This window comes from Microcaecilia unicolor, chromosome 6 (genome assembly GCF_901765095.1).
Source record: "Microcaecilia unicolor chromosome 6, aMicUni1.1, whole genome shotgun sequence".
Taxonomy (NCBI): domain Eukaryota; kingdom Metazoa; phylum Chordata; class Amphibia; order Gymnophiona; family Siphonopidae; genus Microcaecilia; species Microcaecilia unicolor.
The window spans coordinates 113,259,080-113,280,269 of NC_044036.1; the positions used below are offsets into that span (position 1 = coordinate 113,259,080).

Below are 21,190 nucleotides of genomic sequence, written 5' to 3' on the forward strand. Positions count from 1 at the left end.
CTTCCTGAGCCCCTACGTCTTGCCCCATCCTTGGCCACCTTTAAATCTAGACTGAAAGCCCACCTCTTTAACATTGCTTTTGACTCGTAACAACTTGTAACAACTCGCCTCCACCTACCCTCCTCTCTTCCTTCCCGTTCACATTAATTGATTTGATTTGCTTACTTTATTTATTTTTTGTCTATTAGATTGTAAGCTCTTTGAGCAGGGACTGTCTTTCTTCTATGTTTGTGCAGCGCTGCGTATGCCTTGTAGCACTATAGAAATGCTAAATAGTAGTAGTAGTAGTAGTAGGATGCCCTGCCAGGTTGGGGGTGTTGCTGAATCCACATACATTCCTACAGTGGTTTGCAGACCTGGTCGTGGAGGCAGCCTAGCCAGTCGGGTTTTCGGGATGTCCACGGTGAGTGTTCATAAGAGAAATTTGCATGTTTGGTCCACAATACAAAAACTTTTATCGTTGGACTGTGCAATAACATCTTCGATAGTAATTCTCAAATCATGCTCACAACAATTAAACCTTTCATCTTCTCAAGCAAAATTGTTGGATATCTTGCTAACGATAGCACAAAAGCACATTCTACTTAATTGGAAATCAGCTCATCTGCTCAATCTTCATTTTTGGTGGAACTCAGTCCTTCAATATCAAAAACTGGAATTTTCTGTTGCTGAAAAGCAGTTTACCATTCTCTCTAAAAAATTAAATTTGGAATCCTCTGGAACTCTACTTACAAACTCTTTAAACAATATTCTGTTGTCCACTACTTTTTGGCTGAATATTGACAATTTCTTTTGATTGATTGTCTTTCAATTGTTGCACACTAACCATACTTTTTTCCCCTTTTTCTTGTTTTTCTTGTTATGCATTACTTAATTGATTATGTTTCCTTTCTGTTACTGTTTTCAAAAATTCAATAAAATATTTTGAAAAAAAAAAGGAGGGAGAAAGACCAAACGACATCCAGAATGTTTAAAAAGTAAGGTGAAGGAAGCTATTAGAGCTAAAAGAAAATCCTTCAGAAAATGGAAGAAGGAACTGACTGAAAATAATAAGACCAAACGTAATTCTGGGTGTTCTTAAAGAAATTGAAACCGCTGAACTGTGACCATTATGGTCTTATATTTTGCACGGAGGGATTTTTTTGTAAAAAACATTGCAGTGGACAAGAATTTGGCAGGAAGAAGGTTTTTTCAGCACATCTCTACTTAAGCTAAGTAACTGCTATTTATACACTTTTTGAACATCAAGTTTACTATTTTTTTGAATTTCACCCATCTATTGAACAATAGTAATAGGATGGAGGTAGGATGTGCTATGATGTAAGGGTGGTGTTCCTGCTAAACTTGGATTATCAGTCCACAGCAATACACCAAAAACTGAGCACAATACATATATATATAAAAAAATTTATTGGATTTTATTCCAGAAAAACATTATACATATATGAATAATGAGAGTGATAAGTTTTGTTTAAATTAGTTTTGAAGGTTTCTGTTACATTTACTAATTGAAAATAATAAGAAACAGCATAAGGAATGTCAAGTCAAATGCAAAGTGCTGATAAGGAAGGCAAAGAGAGACTTTGAAAAAAGAATGCATTGGAGGCAAAAACATATAGTAAAATTTTTTTAAGGTATATTAAAAGCAAGAAGCCAGCAAAAGAATCATTTGGACCGCTAGCCAGCTCATTTCCGAAAGAGAAGGGCGCCCATCTTCCGACACAAATCGGGAGATGGGTGGCCTTCTCTCAGGGCCGGAAAAATCGGCATAATCGAAAGCTGATTTTGGCTGGCCTCAACTGCTTTCCGTCGCAGGGACGGCCAAAGTTCAAGGGGGCGTGTTGGCAGTGTACTGAAGGCGGGATGGGGGCGTGGTTAAGAGATGGCTGATAATGGAAAAAAGAAGGGCGTCCCTGACGAGCATTTAACCGACTTTACTTGGTCCCTTTTTGTTCACGACCAAGCCTCGAAAATGTGCCTGAACTGACCAGATGACCACCAGAGGGAATCGGGGATGACCTCCCCTTACTCCCCCAGTGGTTACCAACCCCCTCCTACCCAAAAAAACTAATTAAAAAACATTTTTCCAGCCTCTATGCCAGCCTCAAATGTCATACCCAGCTCCATCACAGCAGTATGCAGGTCCCTGGAGTAGTTTTTAGTGGGTACTGCAGTGCACTTCAGGCAGGCGGACCCAGGCCCATCCCCCCTACCTGTTACACTTGTGGTGGTAAATGGGAGCCCTCCAAAACCCACCTGAAACCCACTGTACCCACATCTAGGTGCCCCCCTTTCAGCCTTTAAGGGCTATGGTAGTGTACAGTTGTGGGTAGTGAGTTTTGGGGGGCTCAGCACCCAAGGTAAGGGAGCTATGCACCTGGGATCAATTTGTGAAGTCCACTGCAGTGCCCCCTAGTGTGCCCGGTTGGTGTCCTGGCATGTGAGAGGGGACCAGTGCACTACTAATGCTGGCTCCTCCCACGACCAAATGGCTTGAATTTGGTCGTTTCTGATATGGCCGTCCTTGGTTTCCATTATAGGCGAAAACCGAGGCCGGCCATCTCTAAGGTCGACCTAAATGTTGAGATTTGGCTGTCCCCGACTGTATTATTGAAACGAAAGATGGCTGCCCATCTTGTTTCGATAATGCAGGTTGCCCCGCCCTTTCGTGGTGCCATCCTTAGAGATGGGCGCCCTTATAGATGGGCACCCCCGTTCGATTATGCCCCTCCACATGACTGAGGGGTAAAGGGGGCGATCAGGGAAGTCAAAGCCATAGCGAAGAGATTAAATTAATTCTTTGCTTTGGTCTTCACCGAGGAAGAGTTGGGAGAGATACCGGTGCCAGAAACGGTATTCGAAGCTGATGAGTTGGAGAAACTGAATGAAATCTCTATAAACCTATGTATAGCATAAAGGCCATGAAAAGGTGCAAACCATACATATTTCTAGTTTTTATTATAAGCTGTTTTGCTCTCCTTGAGCTGAGAACAAATTTAAGAGAATTATAAATGTGCTTTTTCTGGTAAATACCATTCTAAGGCTCTGGTCTGACATTTGACCTATGCTAACTTGTGATAAGTTGCTGGTCAGAAGCTAAGAGCCAGAGACTTCTATGACTAAGGACACCTGCTGTATCCAGATAAACAATCAGAAGGAGAAGTAAGGGGTGTGAGTACAACTGTAGGTTAAGCCAGAGGGTAGAGGGGGGTAGTAGGATGACTGTGCATACCAAGGACATTAGGTCAACTCATATCACACAAAAATGTATGCTTTATATGACTGATTTTAAACTGTCAGAAGCTGGAAACGGCTAGAACTGGATTTTTGCCATAAAAGGAATAGGATATTCTGGAAAGATGCATATTTATTATGTAGGAAGGGTAATTATAATTAAGATAATGATGAAAGGAAGAAAAAGGTATTTAACAGGAAACAGAACTGAGGATGGCGAGCCTCAATGTGCCTACACTAGCAGGTGGACATATTGACAGCTCCCAGGCAAAACTCTGTTTTTATTTGCTACATATTATACTGTATTGGGAGTTTATTTGTTACTACTTCAATATTTACTGATTGGCTTCTTTGACAATTTGAATAAACATTTATTATGTCTAATACTTATTTAGTAGCCAGAGTTTTTCTTGACTGGAGTTCTGCCTGGGGGAGTAATGATTTACTTGAGGATCCACCCCCCCCCCCCCCCAGGAGACCTTCAGAAGGTTACTTCTGTCCCAGAGGCAAGTCAGAAGTATACACCTAGAGGATGTAATGGGGCAATTTGACAAATTGAAGAGTAGCAAATCTCCTGGACCGGAGGGTATTCATTCCAGAGTACTGACAGAATTGAAAAATGAACTGGTGGAACTATTGTTAGTAATATGTAATTTATCTTTAAAATTGAGCATGGTACCGGAAGATTAGAGGGTAGCTCATGTAATGCTGATATTTAAAAAAGGTTCCAGAGGGGATCTGGGAAATTACAGACCGGTGAACCTGTCGTCAGTGCTGGGCAAAATGGCAGAGTCTATTATAAAGAACAAAATTACAGCGCATATTCAAAAGCATGGATTAATGAGACAGAGCTAACATGAATTTAGTGAAGGGAAATCTTGCCTCACCAATCTATTACATTTCTTTGAAGGGGTGAACAAACATGTGGATAAAGGCGAGCCGGTTGATATTCTGTATCTGGATTTTCAAAAGGCGTTTGACAATGTACCTCATGAAAGACTCCAGAAGAAATTGGAGAGTCATGGGATAGGAGGTAAGTGTCCTATTGTGGATTAAAAACTGGTTAAAAGATAGAAAACAGAGAGCAGGGTTAAATGGTCAGTGTTTTCAATGGAGAAGGGTAGATAATATATAGTGTGGTTCCCTAGGGGTCTGTGCTGGGACCGCTGCTTTTTAACATATTTATAAATGATCTAGAGATGGGAGTCACTAGTGAAGTAATTAAATTTGCTGACAACACAAAGTTATTCAAAGTTCTTAAATCACAAGAGGATTGAGAAAAATTACAAGAGGACCTTACAAGACTGGGAGACTGGGCGTCTAAATGGTAGAAGACGTTTAATGTGAGCAATTGCAAAGTGATGCATGTGGGAAAGAGGAACCCGAACTATAGCTATGTAATGCAAGGTTCCATGTTAGGAGTCACCAACAAAGAAAGGAATCTGGCATCGTTGTTGATGATACGTTGAAATCCTCTGCTCAATGTGCTGCGGTGGCTAAGAAAGCAAATAAAATGTTAGGTATTATTAGGAAAGGAATGGAAAACAAAAGTGGGGACGTTATAATGCCTTTGTAATGGTCCACGGTGTGACCGCACCTCAAATATTGTGTTCAATACTGGTCACCGCATCTCAAAAAAGATATAGTGGAATTAGAAAAGGTACAGAGAAGGGCAACAAAAATGAAAAAGGGGATGGGACGACTTCCGTATGAGGAAAGGCTGAAATGTCTAGGGCTCTTCAGCTTGGAGAAGAGACTGCTGAAAGGAGATATGATAGAGGTCTATAAAATAATGAGTGGAGTGGAATGGGTAGACGTGAATCATTTAAAAATATGAGGACTAGGGGGCATGCAATGAAGCTACAAAGTAGTAAATTTAATATGAATTGGAGAAAAGTTTTCTTCACTCAACGTGTAATTAAACTCTGGAATTCATTGCCAGAGAATGTGGTAAAGGCGGTTAGCTTAGTGGGGTTTATAAAGGGTCTGGATGGCTTCCTAAAGGAAAAGTCCATAGACAATTGTTAAATTGACTTGGGGGAAATCCACTGCTTATTTCTGGGATAAGCAGCATAAAATGTATTGAGCTTTTCTGGGCTTGATCGACCTTTGGTCTGTCCCAGTGTGGCAATACTTATGTACTTATTAGTACCCACATGTATCAAGACAACCAGCTTCTCCCTAGCACTATCTAAAATCCTATCTAGATGACAAATGTGGTTTGCCACCTTCACACCAGGCAGGCAAGTGACCTTGGGATCCGCATGTCCATCAGCTACCCAGTTATCTACATGCCTAATAATTGAATCACCAGCTACAACAGCTGTCCTAACCCTTCCCTCCTGGGCAGTAGCTCCTGGAGACACATCCTCGGTGCAAGAGGATATTGCATCCCCTGGTGTGCTGGTCTTGGGCATCTTTAGTGTTTAGCGTGCATTGAAAATGCTAGTGTGCCCTCTGCACAGCTTAGTAAATAGGGCCCTTAGTTTTAAGACTGCTGGCATTTGCAAATAAACAATTTAAAGCATAGAATTTTTTCATATTCACAAACTGCCTAGCAGGTTATAGGGGTAATTTGAAAATTATTTTGTCTTTGTTCTTTATTTAAATGTGTCTGATCTATTTCAGTCTTTTCAATAATCTCTCCACTGGGATATTATAACCTCATTGTTTTGCCAGTATCTTTTGAAGATATCTTATTTCAAACAATATGAACTGGAATGCTTGTTGGCTGTCCCCCAAGATCCAGTTTAAAAGCTGTTCTGTCCGCTTTTTAAATGTTAGTGGTAGCAATCCAGTTCCAACCAGTCAAGATGGTACCTCTCCTTTCAGATTAGGCTCTCCCTCAACATGTTGTCTAGTCTAGGTTTAACAAAACTAAAGCCCTTTTTCCGTCATCATTGTCTCGTCTATACTTTGAAACTTCGGAGCTCTGCCAGCCTCTATGATTGTGTGTGAAATGGGAAGCATTTCCGAGAATACTACCCTGTGGATTCTAGATTTCAACTTTCTACCTAAAAGCCTAAATTTGATTCTGTAACCTCCCTCCCTGTTTTATATTGTTGACACCCACATGTACCACAATAGCCATATGTTCCCCAACACTGACTAAAATCCTATCTAGGGGATGTATAAGGTGTTCCACCATCACATCTGGCAAGCAACTTACCAAGTACAATGACCATCCTTACACCTGGAGATGTATCCTCAACGTGACAGCATACTACAACACCTGAAGGGCAGGTACAATACAATACAATGCTTATTGTACTTATCTTATAAGGCGCCAGAATCAAACCGTCATTTGGAAACAAAACCGCCAAATAACGCTAAGGGGTAAGAAGAAAAAGAATCAAGCTCCATAATAAAATATAATGAAGTAAAAAAGAAGATCCAAAATAAAGGTCAACCCATGAACTAACCACTGTTTTACTTCTATTAGGGCACGGAAAAACAGTGCAGAAAGGTTTGACTTCTGACAAAGCAACCGAAAAATGGAGGCGCTCTGTTAAGCAGATCTGCACAGACAGCACTTCTCTATAAGATAAGTACAGGTGTCACCCTGTATATATAATAGGAGTAAATGAAAACTAAAGAAAAATACTCTTGAAAGACAAACAGGGAAGCAATAGAAATAACATTTACTGCCCTAGGAGGTTTTTTGGCTAATGAAGAAATCAGTTCAGTAGATGACACAGTGATACGCTAAAGTCATAAAAAATATACTGAACAGCAGAAGCTTTTTCCTCCCTAAAGATTCAAACCATAGACAGTACTGTAAAGAACTTATATAAAAATATATCGACTATTAATAAGTAGAAAAAAGTCAATAGGCTATCTACTTCGACTCCCAAAATACGTGTAGATTGCTCAAAGACAAAAGACCCCAAACCTATATGAAAATTTTGAGAAAAACTTAAGTTTTCGGGTCTAAGTCATAAAAATTTAGTTTTTCACAATTTAATTTCAAACGATTATTAGCAATCCAACTATCAATGAGTTGAATACACACTTCCAGCTTATTCAGAGTGGAAATCCAATCTCCAACAATAGGTAACAATAACGTAATATCATTTGCATAGATATAAAATGGTATGTTCAATTTTTCCAGTTCCTGACTCAGAGGCTGAAGCAGAACATTAAACAGAGTAGGCAACAATGCCGACCCCTGGAGCACCCCACAACCTGGCCTCCAGCTCCAAGAAAAACAATCCTGTCTTTTTACCATATAACTACGGTCAAACCAAAAAGCCTTTAAACCAAGAAAGCACAACCTCATCCAAACCTAGCTTGCTCAATCTAAATAATAAAAGATCTTGATCGACCAAATCAAATGCTGAAGACAGATCAACTGAATAATGATAGCATTTTGTCCCTTACTCAATAATGATTTTCCATAAGCAACAAGAGCACCCAATACTGTCTCAGTACTGTGATTTTTTCTAAATCCAGATTGAGAAATATGAAAAAAATTTGTGATTGTCGATATAATCATCCAATAATTTCTCTACATATCTTTCCAAAACCCTCATAAACAAAGGGATGGAGGCTACAGGCCGAAAATTACTAACAGATTGTAAATCCCCTTTAGGATTTTTCAGAATGGGAGTAAGGACTATTTCACTCCATGAAGAAGGGAAATATCCAGAAAATAAACTATCATTGAACCATTCCGTAAGTTTCTCAAGAAACTTCAGTACTCCTGAAGCAGGCAAATTTGGCGTTGAAACACAGACTGCACAGTTGTTTATTTTCAATAAATATTCTGACTGAAACTATGTTGGTCTACCCCCTTCTTTTTGTTTTTTTCGATTGAGGGTTGCTTCTGCTTTTTGGTCAGCACTGATCCCTATTTGTTTCTGATTTTTCTCTCCCTCAAAACCACAATCTCCATCCAGCTATCCCTCACAAGCAAACATCCCCTCCCCATCTGCTCCTTTCTCTCACTCTTTCTTGCTCACTAACTCAGATGGGAGAGTGTCCATTACCTCACACTCCTCTATCTGGGCTGCAACTTTACAGGTCCAAATCCTGATATTCCTTCTGAGGAAATCATGCTGTAACAGAAACCTTCTGTCACTGAATTGATAGACTCTAGGGACCACAGCTTTTAAACAAACTCCCAAGCATGTGGGGAGGGAGACAATTCAACATTCCCAGTCAAACCAAACAACCCCTTTCTTCTAAAATCTCTTCGAGCTTCAGTCATTGTTTATTCTGCAGATAAACGAGGTCTCTCGAGGCCTTCCTGATAGCAGCTTCCAGGTCACATTCACTTCACATTTGGTTGCTGCCAAGTAAATATAATAATGAATGAATCATTCCAGAAACCTGAGAAAAATCTGACCTACTAGTTTCTGACCTGCCCCTTACTCCATCCTTCCCCTAGGATAAGTGTGCCTTAGTTTCTCTCATATCCTTTTCTATTCCTACATTTCTGGTACTGGATGGTAAAATTAGGATTGAGAAGTTAGCAGCTTTGGTCATTAACCCCCACCCACTGAATTTGAGAAAATAACTTATGCTCCCACTATACCATGATAAACTGATACAGGAACCTTGCAACTCTGAGCCCGTCATTATGTACCTATAGTTAGAATTATACAGCTATATGTATCACTGTGCCCATTAAATTTAATCTGCCATTTGGATGCCCAGCCCACTAGCCTCTGCAACACCTCAGTATCTGGACATTTTGCTGAAAATGTCCAGAAATAAAGGGGTGAACATAGTGATTTTTTTGAGCCTAAAAACGTGTATCTTTTTGTTTTGAAAATGGCCATTTCCTAGAATTTTTGTAGACATTTCCCATGGATTCTATATATCATGCCAATATTTCTGCGTGGAAATTGAAACATATTCCATAACAATGCACATAGCCCAATTGGTTAACAAGCCAATTAGTGCTGATAATTGCCAATTAATAAGCAATTATTGACACTAATTGGCTTTAATGCAGATTTGTCTATGCATAAATTCCTAAGTCACGTGGAGGGGAATAATCGAACGGCGCCGGCGAAATACATGGCCGGTGATGTATTTTGGCGGTGCCGCAAACAGCTGGCCAGACCCGTATTTTCGAAAAAGATGGCCGTCCATCTTTTGTTTCGATAATACGGTTCCAGCCAGCCAAATGCCTTGGATTTGGCCGGGGTTTGAGATGGGCGGCTTCGTTTTTTAGCGATAATGGAAAGTTATGTCGGCCATCTCAAACCCCGGCCAAATCCAAGGCATTTGGCCATGGGAGGAGCCAGCATTTTTAGTGCACTGGCCCCCCTAACATGGCAGGACACCAACCGGGCTCCCTAGGGGTCACTGCGGTGGACTTCAGAAAAGCTCCCACGTGCATAGCTCCCTTACTTAGGGAGCTGAGCCCCCCAACCCTCCCCCAAAAAAACCCACTACCCACAAATGTACTGCACCCACTAAAACTGCTCCAGGGACCTGCATACAGCCTCTAGGACTTATTGCTGCTGTATAACTTTGGCACACCAGTTCACACCTGAAGACTAATCTCTCTGAAAAAGTCCTTTCTTGAAATAAGCACATTTACTCACAGTTACCGTATTTTTCGGACTATAAGACGCACTTTTTTCCCCCCAAATTTGGGAGGAAAATGGGGGGTGCGTCTTATAATCCGAAGGTAGCGATTTCCCTCCCTCCCGCCCTCCCCCCGAGTTCGGGATCGCCCTCCCCCCGGCCCTGTCACCACTTCTCCCTACTCACGTCATGCGATCTTCCCTGGTGGTCTAGTGACGTCGGGGCAGGAAAGAGCCCCCTCTTTCCTGCCCAGCGCGCTGCTCTCCGTCCTCCTGTATGCAGCCTGACGGTCTCGGCGAGATTCAAAATGGCCACCGAGACTTCAATTCTCGGCGGCCATTTTGAATCTCGCCGAGACCATCAGGCAGCATACAGGAGGATGGAGAGCAGCGCGCTGGGCAGGAAAGAGGGGGCTCTTTCCTGCCCCGACATCACTAGACCACCAGGGAAGATCGCGTGACGTGAGTAGGGAGAAGTGGTGACAGGGCCGGGGGGAGGACGATCCCGAACTCGGACAAGACGCACCGGAGACACCTAGGTTTTAGAGGAGGGAAAAAGGAAAATAGTTTTTTTCCTATTTCCCTCCTCTAAAACCTAGGTGCGTCTTATGGTCCGGTGCATCTTATAGTCCGAAAAATACGGTAACTGCAGATCAGAGGTTGTGTCCCACTGGCAAAGAGTCCCCTGGTACTAAGATTAGCAGTAGGTCAGAGCTGGCACAATGGTGTACAGTGCTCTCTTTCAGCACCATTCAAGGTAAGAACTAAGTTCTCTAACGTGGGTAACACAGGAAAGGGAACTAAAACTGGCTTGCAAAAATGGCCACTACCGCATGGACTACAACAGGAAACAAAACAGGGCACACTCTGACCCAGTAAGCAGGGGGAAAGCACCAGGGGAGAAGAGCCTACCAACTACCCATACCTACACCCACCACAATGCATTGCTGATGTGGCTCTGCAGTGCAAATAAACAAAAAACGTGTCACACTCACCCCAGAGCCAAATCACAAGCAGGAAAAGGCTGTCGGAGGACAGAACAGGCTGGAGAAAAAAGTGTTTAAAGTGGGGTTTTTTTGGTGGGAGGGGGTTAGCGACCACTGGGGGAGTACGGGGAGGTTATCTCCACTTCCTTCCGGTGGTCATGTGGTCAGTTTGGGCACCTTTTTGAGGCTTAGTCGTGAAAATAAAAGGACCAAGTAAACCCGTCGAAATACTGCTTAACGCCGTATTGTTTTTCCATTATCGGCGAAAGCCGGCTATCTGGTAGCCACGCCCATACCCACCCATGTCCCGCCTCCGCTTCGCCGCCGACACGCCCCTTTGAACTTTCGCCGGCGAGGCGACGGGAAAGCGGCGATGCTGTCAAAAAAAGCAGCTTTCGATTATACAGATTTCGCCGCCTTTTCCCAGATCGCCGGCCATCTCCCGATTTGTGTCAGGAAATGGCCGGCGATCATTTTCGATTATGAGCTGGATAGCTGAAAAGGGGACATGGCCTTGGGCTTAGAATGGGCGGATCATGGGCATTTCTAGAATCTATGCACATCATTATAGAATACACCAGTCTGTGCCTAATTTAGGTGTTGGCGTTTACACCAGGTTTTACTTTGTATAACTGCCTGCGACTAAATGTAGTCGCGTGGACTGGCGCTTGGTGTATTCTATACACATAAGTACATAAGTACATAAGTAGTGCCATACTGGGAAAGACCAAAGGTCCATCTAGCCCAGCATCCTGTCACCGACAGTGGCCAATCCAGGTCAAGGGCACCTGGCACGCTCCTCAAACGTAAAAACATTCCAGACAAGTTATACCTAAAAATGCGGAATTTTTCCAAGTCCATTTAATAGCGGTCTATGGACTTGTCCTTTAGGAATCTATCTAACCCCTTTTTAAACTCCGTCAAGCTAACCGCCCGTACCACGTTCTCCGGCAACGAATTCCAGAGTCTAATTACACGTTGGGTGAAGAAACATTTTCTCCGATTCGTTTTAAATTTACCACACTGTAGCTTCAACTCATGCCCTCTAGTCCTAGTATTTTTGGATAGCGTGAACAGTCGCTTCACATCCACCCGATCCATTCCACTCATTATTTTATACACTTCTATCATATCTCCCCTCAGCCGTCTCTTCTCCAAGCTGAAAAGCCCTAGCCTTCTCAGCCTCTCTTCATAGGAAAGTTGTCCCATCCCCACTATCATTTTCGTCGCCCTTCGCTGTACCTTTTCCAATTCTACTATATCTTTTTTGAGATACGGAGACCAGTACTGAACACAATACTCCAGGTGCGGTCGCACCATGGAGCGATACAACGGCATTATAACATCCGCACACCTGGACTCCATACCCTTCCTAATAACACCCAACATTCTATTCGCTTTCCTAGCCGCAGCAGCACACTGAGCAGAAGGTTTCAGCGTATCATCGACGACGACACCCAGATCCCTTTCTTGATCCGTAACTCCTAACGCGGAACCTTGCAAGACGTAGCTATAATTCGGGTTCCTCTTACCCACATGCATCACTTTGCACTTGTCAACATTGAACTTCATCTGCCACTTGCATGCCCATTCTCCCAGTCTCGCAAGGTCCTCCTGTAATCGTTCACATTCCTCCTGCGACTTGACGACCCTGAATAATTTTGTGTCATCGGCGAATTTAATTACCTCACTAGTTATTCCCATCTCTAGGTCATTTATAAATACATTAAAAAGCAACGGACCCAGCACAGACCCCTGCGGGACCCCACTAACTACCCTCCTCCACTGAGAATACTGGCCACGCAATCCTACTCTCTGCTTCCTATCTTTCAACCAGTTCTTAATCCATAATAATATCCTACCTCCGATTCCATGACTCTGCAATTTCTTCAGGAGTCTTTCGTGCGGCACTTTGTCAAACGCCTTCTGAAAATCCAGATATACAATATCAACCGGCTCCCCATTGTCCACATGTTTGCTTACCCCCTCAAAAAAATGCATTAGATTGGTGAGGCAAGACTTCCCTTCACTAAATCCGTGCTGACTTTGTCTCATCAGTCCATGTTTTTGTATATGCTCTGCAATTTTATTCTTAATAATAGCCTCCACCATCTTGCCCGGCACCGACGTCAGACTCACCGGTCTATAATTTCCCGGATCTCCTCTGGAACCCTTCTTAAAAATCGGAGTAACATTGGCTACCCTCCAGTCTTCCGGTACTACACTCGATTTTAGGGACAGATTGCATATTTCTAACAGTAGCTCCGCAAGTTCATTTTTTAGTTCTATTAATACTCTGGGATGAATACCATCAGGTCCCGGTGATTTACTACTCTTCAGCTTGCTGAACTGACCCATTACATCCTCCAAGGTTACAGAGAATTTGTTTAGTTTCTCCGACTCCCCCGCTTCAAATATTCTTTCCGGCACCGGTGTCCCCCCCAAATCCTCCTCGGTGAAGACCGAAGCAAAGAATTCATTTAATTTCTCCGCTACGGCTTTGTCCTCCTTGATCGCCCCTTTAACACCATTTTCGTCCAGCGGCCCAACCGACTCTTTGGCCGGTTTCCTGCTTTTAATGTATCTAAAAAAGTTTTTACTATGTATTTTTGCTTCCAACGCTAATTTCTTCTCAAAGTCCTTTTTTGCCCTCCTTATCTCCGCTTTGCATTTGGCTTGGCATTCCTTATGATCTATCCTGTTACTTTCAGTTGGTTCTCTTCTCCACTTTCTGAAGGATTGTTTTTTGGCTCTAATGATTTCCTTTATCTTACTGTTTAGCCACGCCGGCTGACGTTTAGTCTTTTTTCCCTTTTTTCTAATACGTGGAATATATTTGTCCTGAACCTCCAGGATGGTGTTTTTAAACAGCATCCACGCCTGATGCAAGTTTTTTACTCTGCGAGCTGCTCCTTTCAGTCTTTTTTTCACCATTTTTCTCATTTTGTCGTAATCACCTTTTCTATAGTTAAACGCTAGCGTACTTGATTTCCTAGTTTCACTTCCTTCTATAAAGTACACCTAAATTAAAGCATGTGCTTAGGCGAATTTCATTTTGATGCCGAATGTTTAGTCATGATATATAGAATCTAGTCCTTTGTGCTCGGTGTATTTTTCTTTTGTGACCATTTTTGGAAAACAAAAACGTCCAAGGGAAAAATGCACAAAATTGAGACATTGGGAAATATGGGGGGGGGGGGGGGGGGGGGGGGGGGGGAATCAGTGGTGCACTGCAGTGAACTTCACATAAAAGGTCCAAGGTACACATCTCACCGTTACCCCCTGATATTATATGATGAGCTCTCCAAAATTCTCCAAAAAACTACTGTATCCAACTGTACATCACAATAGCACTTATGCCTGCAGGTGTTACCTACATGTGGATCCAGCAGGTTTTTGGTGGGTTTTTGAGGGCTCACACTTTCCACCACATGTGTACCATCTATAGTGGGATATGGGTCTGGGTCCTCTTCTCTACAGTCCACTGCACTGACCACTAGGCTACTCCAGGGACCTGCTTGCTGCTCAAAAGCTTCAAATGTTATGGCCAGGCTTGCCATAGAGGCTGGTATGGCTTGTTTCTTTCACATCTTTAGGGGATGGGAGAGGGTCAGTGACCATTGGAGGAGTAAGGGGGGGTCATGTCTTAATCTCCCCAGTGGTCATCTGACCATTTAGGGCACCTCTTTGAGACATAGTCATGATTGAAACAGGTCTAGACCAATATATCTAACTTTTAGACCTGGACATTTTTGCTTCCATTATGGCAGAAAAACATCCAAATTCTGGAAAATCCTAAATCCTGCCTCCAAAATGCCCCGACACGCCCCCTTGTGATTTGGACATAATGCAGATGAACTGCATAGGAAAACATCTTTAAGATGTGCTTTGAAAATAGCAATTTGGACATTTTCGACCAAAAAATGTCCATCTGTTGCTTAGTGTCACTTTTTGGACATTTTTCTATTTTGAAAATCAGTCCCTTAATCACTTTACTCATTGCTCCTTCTTCCAGATCATTAATCAATATATTGCTTAGACTCACAGTGGGTCAGGTCTTCTGCTCATGCCGGTGCAGAAGCCAATGATACACCAGTTTTCTCATAGAAAGAGTGAATAAAATACTTTGCTCCTCGACCTTTGAACTTTTCTTCTGATGAGCCCCTGGGAATATAATGGAGACACCAGAAGGAAACTGTGTGGGAAGTATCTTCATTTATCTCCTTTTCAAGGCAATGTAAGTAGATTCTTTGTGTTCTCAGATGAACTGGGTTGGAAAGGCTAGAGAATGAATTTTTGTTTAGGAGGAGATTTATCTTTCCTATTATTGGTATAAGGACGTTTGGGTTCAGTTTAAACTGATTTTCACCCTAATTTTATCACCTATTATAGCTACTTTTTAAAACTTGCAATCACAGCCCTGGCCCCAGCACAATCTTAAGGTTTAATAATCAGCCTGTGGCAATTAGCAGTTTATAACACACTGGCAGCTGTGGTCAGAACTGAACCTGGATATTCAATCAGACGAATACAGGCACTGGCAATGAATATCCAGGTTACAGTGGTCATACGGAAGTTAATTGTGTGCCAGCCAATATTCAGACCTGCACACAGTTACAGATTTTTGCTGTCCTAATGTTATCTGTTTACTTAATCTAATCTAATCCAAGATTTGTACACTGCACTAATCCCAGCAAAAGGTTCAAGGCGGTTCACATCTTGAGAGAATCACACAAAAAATGAGGAATTCCATCAAAAATCAGAAGGAAAAAAAGTATAAAAATCCTAAAATTTATCAAACAATAAAGTTTTCAACTTCCTTTGCAATTGCATATAACCGGTTAGCAGACTGAATATCACTGCTAACCGGTTATATACTTGCTCTGCCCATGCTCTGACCCTGTACCACCATAGTACTAACCAACAGTGCCACAGTGGTCACAGGCAGTACTCAGCGGCACTACCTGTTTGAGTGATGCAGAATATGTCCAGATGGCCAGATCAGCAGTATATAACTAGGCAGGAGCATTTTCTGCCCAGTTAAACCCTTTTGAATATCAACCCCTTGCTGCTGAGGGAGACGAAGGCAGAGGAAACAGAGCCATTTTTGGCAGGGCAGAGACTGCTGGCCCTCAACTCTATTCAGCTTAGATAGTTGGAGCCATGTGCATGGTTAATTCTTCCATTAGGCAAACTAGGTGGTCACATGAGGGTGCCAGAAATTGGGGGGTGGGGTAGCAAAAGAGCTTTAAACTTCTAGATCATTGACCCACTTTTAAGGCACAGCAATGGAAACATTTTTAAAACTCGTAGACTAGCACTTCCAGACTGCTGTTCTCATACATCATGAAATTGGCAGTAAGGACATGAGACGTGCCTGCTCATGAGTTTTCAATATGTATGTGTCTGTCTGTGGAAGTCATGTCACCAGCAGTTGAAGAGAGGAGGAAACCTGGCACTGCTGCCAGTAGAAATGGAGAGTGAGAGACAAGGGAATGCATGCTGACTACCTGGAGTGGAAAAATAAATTGTTGTAAAGATAGGGTGGGGATTGGGCAGATGAAGATAAGGTAGAGAAAGGATGCAGGGCAGGTGGGCGGGGGGGGGGGGGGGGACAAGAGAGAATGAGGATGCTGTATATTGTATATAGGAACTAATTAGATGGAGTTCATGCTGATATGCTGGCCAGGATCTGGAAGAGAGAGAGCAGAATGTTGGGGGGAGGTGGGGAGATGAAGAGAGGAGAGATGGGCACTGTGGGCAGTCTATGCGCACTGACAATTACCACCTGGTTAATGGGTGAGACCTTACCACTAAGTCAATGGGTGGCAGTAAGGTCTCAGGCCCAAAATGGACGTGTGCCAATTTAAATTTTGCCGAACGTCCATTTTCGGCCAAAAAAGGCCTTTTTTGTAGGCACGCTGAAAAATGGACCTGCGTTTGTCCAATACACGCGCCTACACCAGCGCAGGCCATTTTTTGGTACACCTTAGTAAAAGGGCCCCTTATATTCTTATCATTCATCTGTTCTGAAAGCTTTAGTTGATATTGTTCTGGCCCTTGGGTTACAATTGTGAATAAGTCTTTTTGCAAAGGGAAATTTCCTGAAATACAAAAAACAAAAGCTGCAATTTGACCACCATTTAAGGTTAGTAATTTGGATCCCTGTTTATCTGAAAATTATACACCTATTAAAAAGTTGGCTTATGCCCAACTATAGAGTTTATCGATGCACATAATATTCTGGATGAACATCAGTTTGGATTCCATGCACAACATGACACACTGTTTTAGATTTAATAGAAATAAAATAAAACATAGAAAAGAAAATAAGATGATACCTTTTTTATTGGACTAACTTAAAACATTTTTGATTAGCTTTCGAAGGTAGCCCTTCTTCATCAGATCAGAAATAAGCAAATGTTGATAAATGACAGTATATATAAGTAAAACATCAAAGCATTCCAATGACAGGAAGAAGGTGGGGTGGGCTAGGTGAGAGGGAGAGCTGGGTGGATGAGGGACAGGGAGATATGCATGGTGATACGAGGGTGACAAAGCAGTAGAATTTTATGGTTTATAATGGGCTAGAAAACCCAGATCTTTGTTAAGTCCTGTCTGGTGGGTGTCAAAATGTTTAATCATTCTGATTTCAAAGGTCTTACATTCCTGGATTGCCTTAAAGTTTCCATTTAGTATTCTCACCATAAAATCATTGATACAGTGTTTTGGTTTTGTAAAGTGCTGCCCCACAGAGGTGACATCCTGGCTGGAACTGGCATTTTTCATATGATGTCTATGTAAATTAAATCTCTCTTCTTTAGCATCTGGCTTGTTCCTCCAATATAGCACCCTTTGTCACATTTTTTACACTGAATGATATATACCACATTGGAAGATGAGCATGTGAAGGATTCCTTTATGTTGAATATTATTCCTTTGTGAATGACCATGGGGTCCTGTGAAATGTTTTGGCATAGTTTTCAGCTGGATATATTGCAAGGATGTGTGCCACTCTCTTCTTTTTGAGTTTCTATCGGGAGCTTGCTTCTCACTAGTTTGTATTTTAAGTTGGGTGACTGTCGGAAGGCCAGCACAGGTGGGGATACTTCTTTCAGTAGTTCATCCTCCTGAAGTAGTGGCTATAGATCTTTCACGGCTACCACATCTCTCTACTTAGATTTAATAGACACCGGTTTCGACAAAGGCTCTTACGTTTTGGTTACTTTGGATAGTTCAGTGGGCTTTGACTCTTATCAATCATGATATTTTACTTAAGTGGCTTGAATGTATAGGAATTAGTGGTATTGCTTGAGATGGTTTTCCTCATTTTTTGAGGCAAGAAGCTTTTATGATGTCAATGGTCATCAGCACTCCTTGCTTTTGGAAGCACCACATGGAGTGCCACTGAGCTTGCCCTGTCTGCTATGCTCTTCAACATTTTCATGTTTTCTCTTTGTGTAAGCTGCTAGATTATTTAAGTCTACAGTATGAAATCTGTACAGATAGCATTCAGTTTTACTTCTGTATTGATCATTTGGGGGCCCTTTTACAGAGCGGTGGTGAACCCAACGTGGGCTTACTGCCCGCTAATCTGGAACTTCCGCCAGCACGATGTGGGTACTGGCGGAAGCTCCAGCACCGGCGCATACCATTGCGCTAACCTGGCAATAATCAGGCAGTGCTGCACACTACCCGGTTACCGCCGTAAATTCGGCATATTCTATAACTACATGCATAGATAATGGCCACATGGTAAGTGAAATCTTACTGCATGGCCATGCCATTTTTGGGCCTTTTTACCCGATGTGGTAAAAAGGGTGCAGGGTCCTTTTTACCACAGCTTTGTAAAAGGGCCCCTCAGAGGCCCTTTTACTAAGCTGTGTAGGCACCTACGCGTGCCCAACGCACATCAATTTTGAGTTACTGCGTGGCCCTTGTGGTAATTTCATTTTTGGCGCACATCCGCTATGTGTGCCGCAAAATAATTTTTATTTTCTGTTGCGCAGCAGAAACCAGGCAGTAATTGTCATTCTATGCACACAGATGATTACCGCACAGTTACAGCGTGAGATCTTACTGCTAAGTCAATGGCTGGTGGCAAGGTCTCAGACCCAAAATAGTCGTGCGCCAATTTTTATTTTGATGCACATCCATTTTTGGCAAAAATTCTTGAAAAGTCCTTTTTTACAGGTGCGCTGAGAAATGGGTCTGCGCACACCCAAAACATGCGCCTACACTAGCGCAGTCCATTTTTCGGCGCACCTTAGTAAAAGGGCCCCTCAGTAACTGAAAGCATTGATTATTTTACAATATGTTTACAAACTATTCCTGGAATTAAATATGGCAAAAACTCATGTATTGATTTTTTCTAGTCCTGTTTCAGATTCCCCTTCATATTTTACTGTTAATAACATTAACATCCCTATTGTACAAGAAATTTGACTCGGGTGTGATATTTGATTCTTTGTTATCTATGAGATGTTATGTAAAGGAAATTATTCAAAGAGTCTTCCAAAAATTGAAAATAATTTGTTGTTTGAAAGACTACAGTTTCAGGGCAGTAGTTCAGAAATTTATTGGTCCCCATTTCAACTATAGCAATAGACGACTGTTGGATCTGCCAAAATTAATTCTGAAGTCATCGCAAGTAGCGTAGGATGCGACTGCTCAAATTATTGAGAGTATTTCCAATGAATATGCAAGAGATAAGATTTGCATAGAATGGAGGCAGTAGATGCTAATTTATCTCATGCATATTCATGTATTTATTTGAAAATTTGTAGACCACCTAAAACTAGGTGGTTTCCAAGAATATATTCATGATCCAATACACATCATAGCACAAAGACAGTACATCTCAGAATACATTGTGGTAAGTTCTTCAGAAAAATGCGGCCACAAACAACCTAGTCTTCAATAGTTTTTAAACTGCACTGCACTATCACAAAGACGAAGCTGTCCAGGAAGAGCATTCCATAATGAAATTCCTGCTGAGACAAAAGCAGTAGCTCATGTGTCAGCGTAATGTAAACGCACTACCTCATTTGTTGATAATTGCATGGGTGATCTTAATACCCATCTTGGCTGATAGATAGGTAAAACTTGCTTCAGATAATATGGAGAATCATCATACAACGTCTGGTATACAATCATCAATACCTTAAATTGTATTCTTTGTAGCACCAGTAACCAGTGCAATTGCTTAAGCACTGGAGATAGATGAGAAAACTTGGATATTCCTACTAGGACTCGAGCAGCTGCATTCTGGATTACTTGCAATGCCTTCAAACTTGATGTAGACATTCCAATGTATAATGCATTGCAGTAATCCAACCGAAATAACACCATACTTTGAAGTACACTTCGAAAGTCATGTAAAGGTAACATCGGTTTCAATTTAACTATCATCATGTAAATTACTCAGGGGTCCCTTTACAAAGGCATGCTGAAAAATGGCTTGAGGTAGTGTAGGTGTGGGTTTTCGGTGCGCACCAATTCATTTTTTAGCGCGCCTGTAAAAAAGGCCTTTTTAAAAATTTTTCCTGAAAATGGACGTGTGGCAAAATGAAAATTGCCACATGTCCATTTTGGGTCTGAGACCATAACGCCAGCCATTGACCTAGTGGTAAAGACACATGCGGTAACTAGAAAGTAATGACCTACGTGTGCCAAATTACTGCAGAAGCCACATGGTAGTCAGGGAATAACTCCATTTTGGCGCACATTGGGGGCGCATAGACGCTTACGCAGCTTAGTAAAAGGGCCCCTCAATTGATGATACAAATCCACTCCCGAAGACACAATGGGGAAAAAAACTGAACATCATCTGCATAAAAACGGTTTGATACTCCCAGAGACTGTAATATCCTCAAAAACTGAATGGCTGCATGTGTCCGAAGGACTGGGTTGATAGCACCTGCTGTAAGGTAAGCATGTTCCTGCCACACTTAGGCTCTGTGGCTGGCATATGTGATCGTGCCTAAATGCTAGATGTATTAATACCCAATTAGGCTAACATTCTATAAAAGAAAGTAAGTGCCTAGTTTCCTTGATTCCTACAAGGCATCCTCTGTGCACCTAATTAAAACGTGGAGGGGCATAATCAAATGGGGGCACCATCTCTAAGGGCACCCATCTCTGGGGACGGCCCCGGGAAGGGGCGGAGCCAACCGTATTATCAAACAAGATGGGCGCCCATTTTTCATTTCGATAATACGGTCCGGGACCGCCCAAATCCCAACATTTAGGCCGACCTTAGAGATGGCTGTCCTCGGTTTTCGCCTATAATGGGAACTGAGGGCGCCCATCTCAAAAACGACCAAATCCAAGGCATTTGGTCGTGGGAGGACCAGCATTCGTAGTGCACTGGTCCCCCTGACATACCAGGACACCAACCGGGCACCCTAGGGGGCATTGCAGTTGACATCA

The 21,190-nt window shown here is 42.3% G+C and overlaps 1 long non-coding RNA gene across 1 annotated transcript; it reads left to right on the forward strand.

The window, feature by feature from the left end:
• Positions 1-341: 341 nt before the first annotated feature.
• LOC115473269 lies at positions 342-12,876 on the forward strand. Its single transcript, XR_003942630.1, has 3 exons — positions 342-430; positions 3,043-3,048; positions 12,862-12,876. It is a non-coding gene; the product is annotated as an uncharacterized LOC115473269 (long non-coding RNA).
• Positions 12,877-21,190: the final 8,314 nt, after the last annotated feature.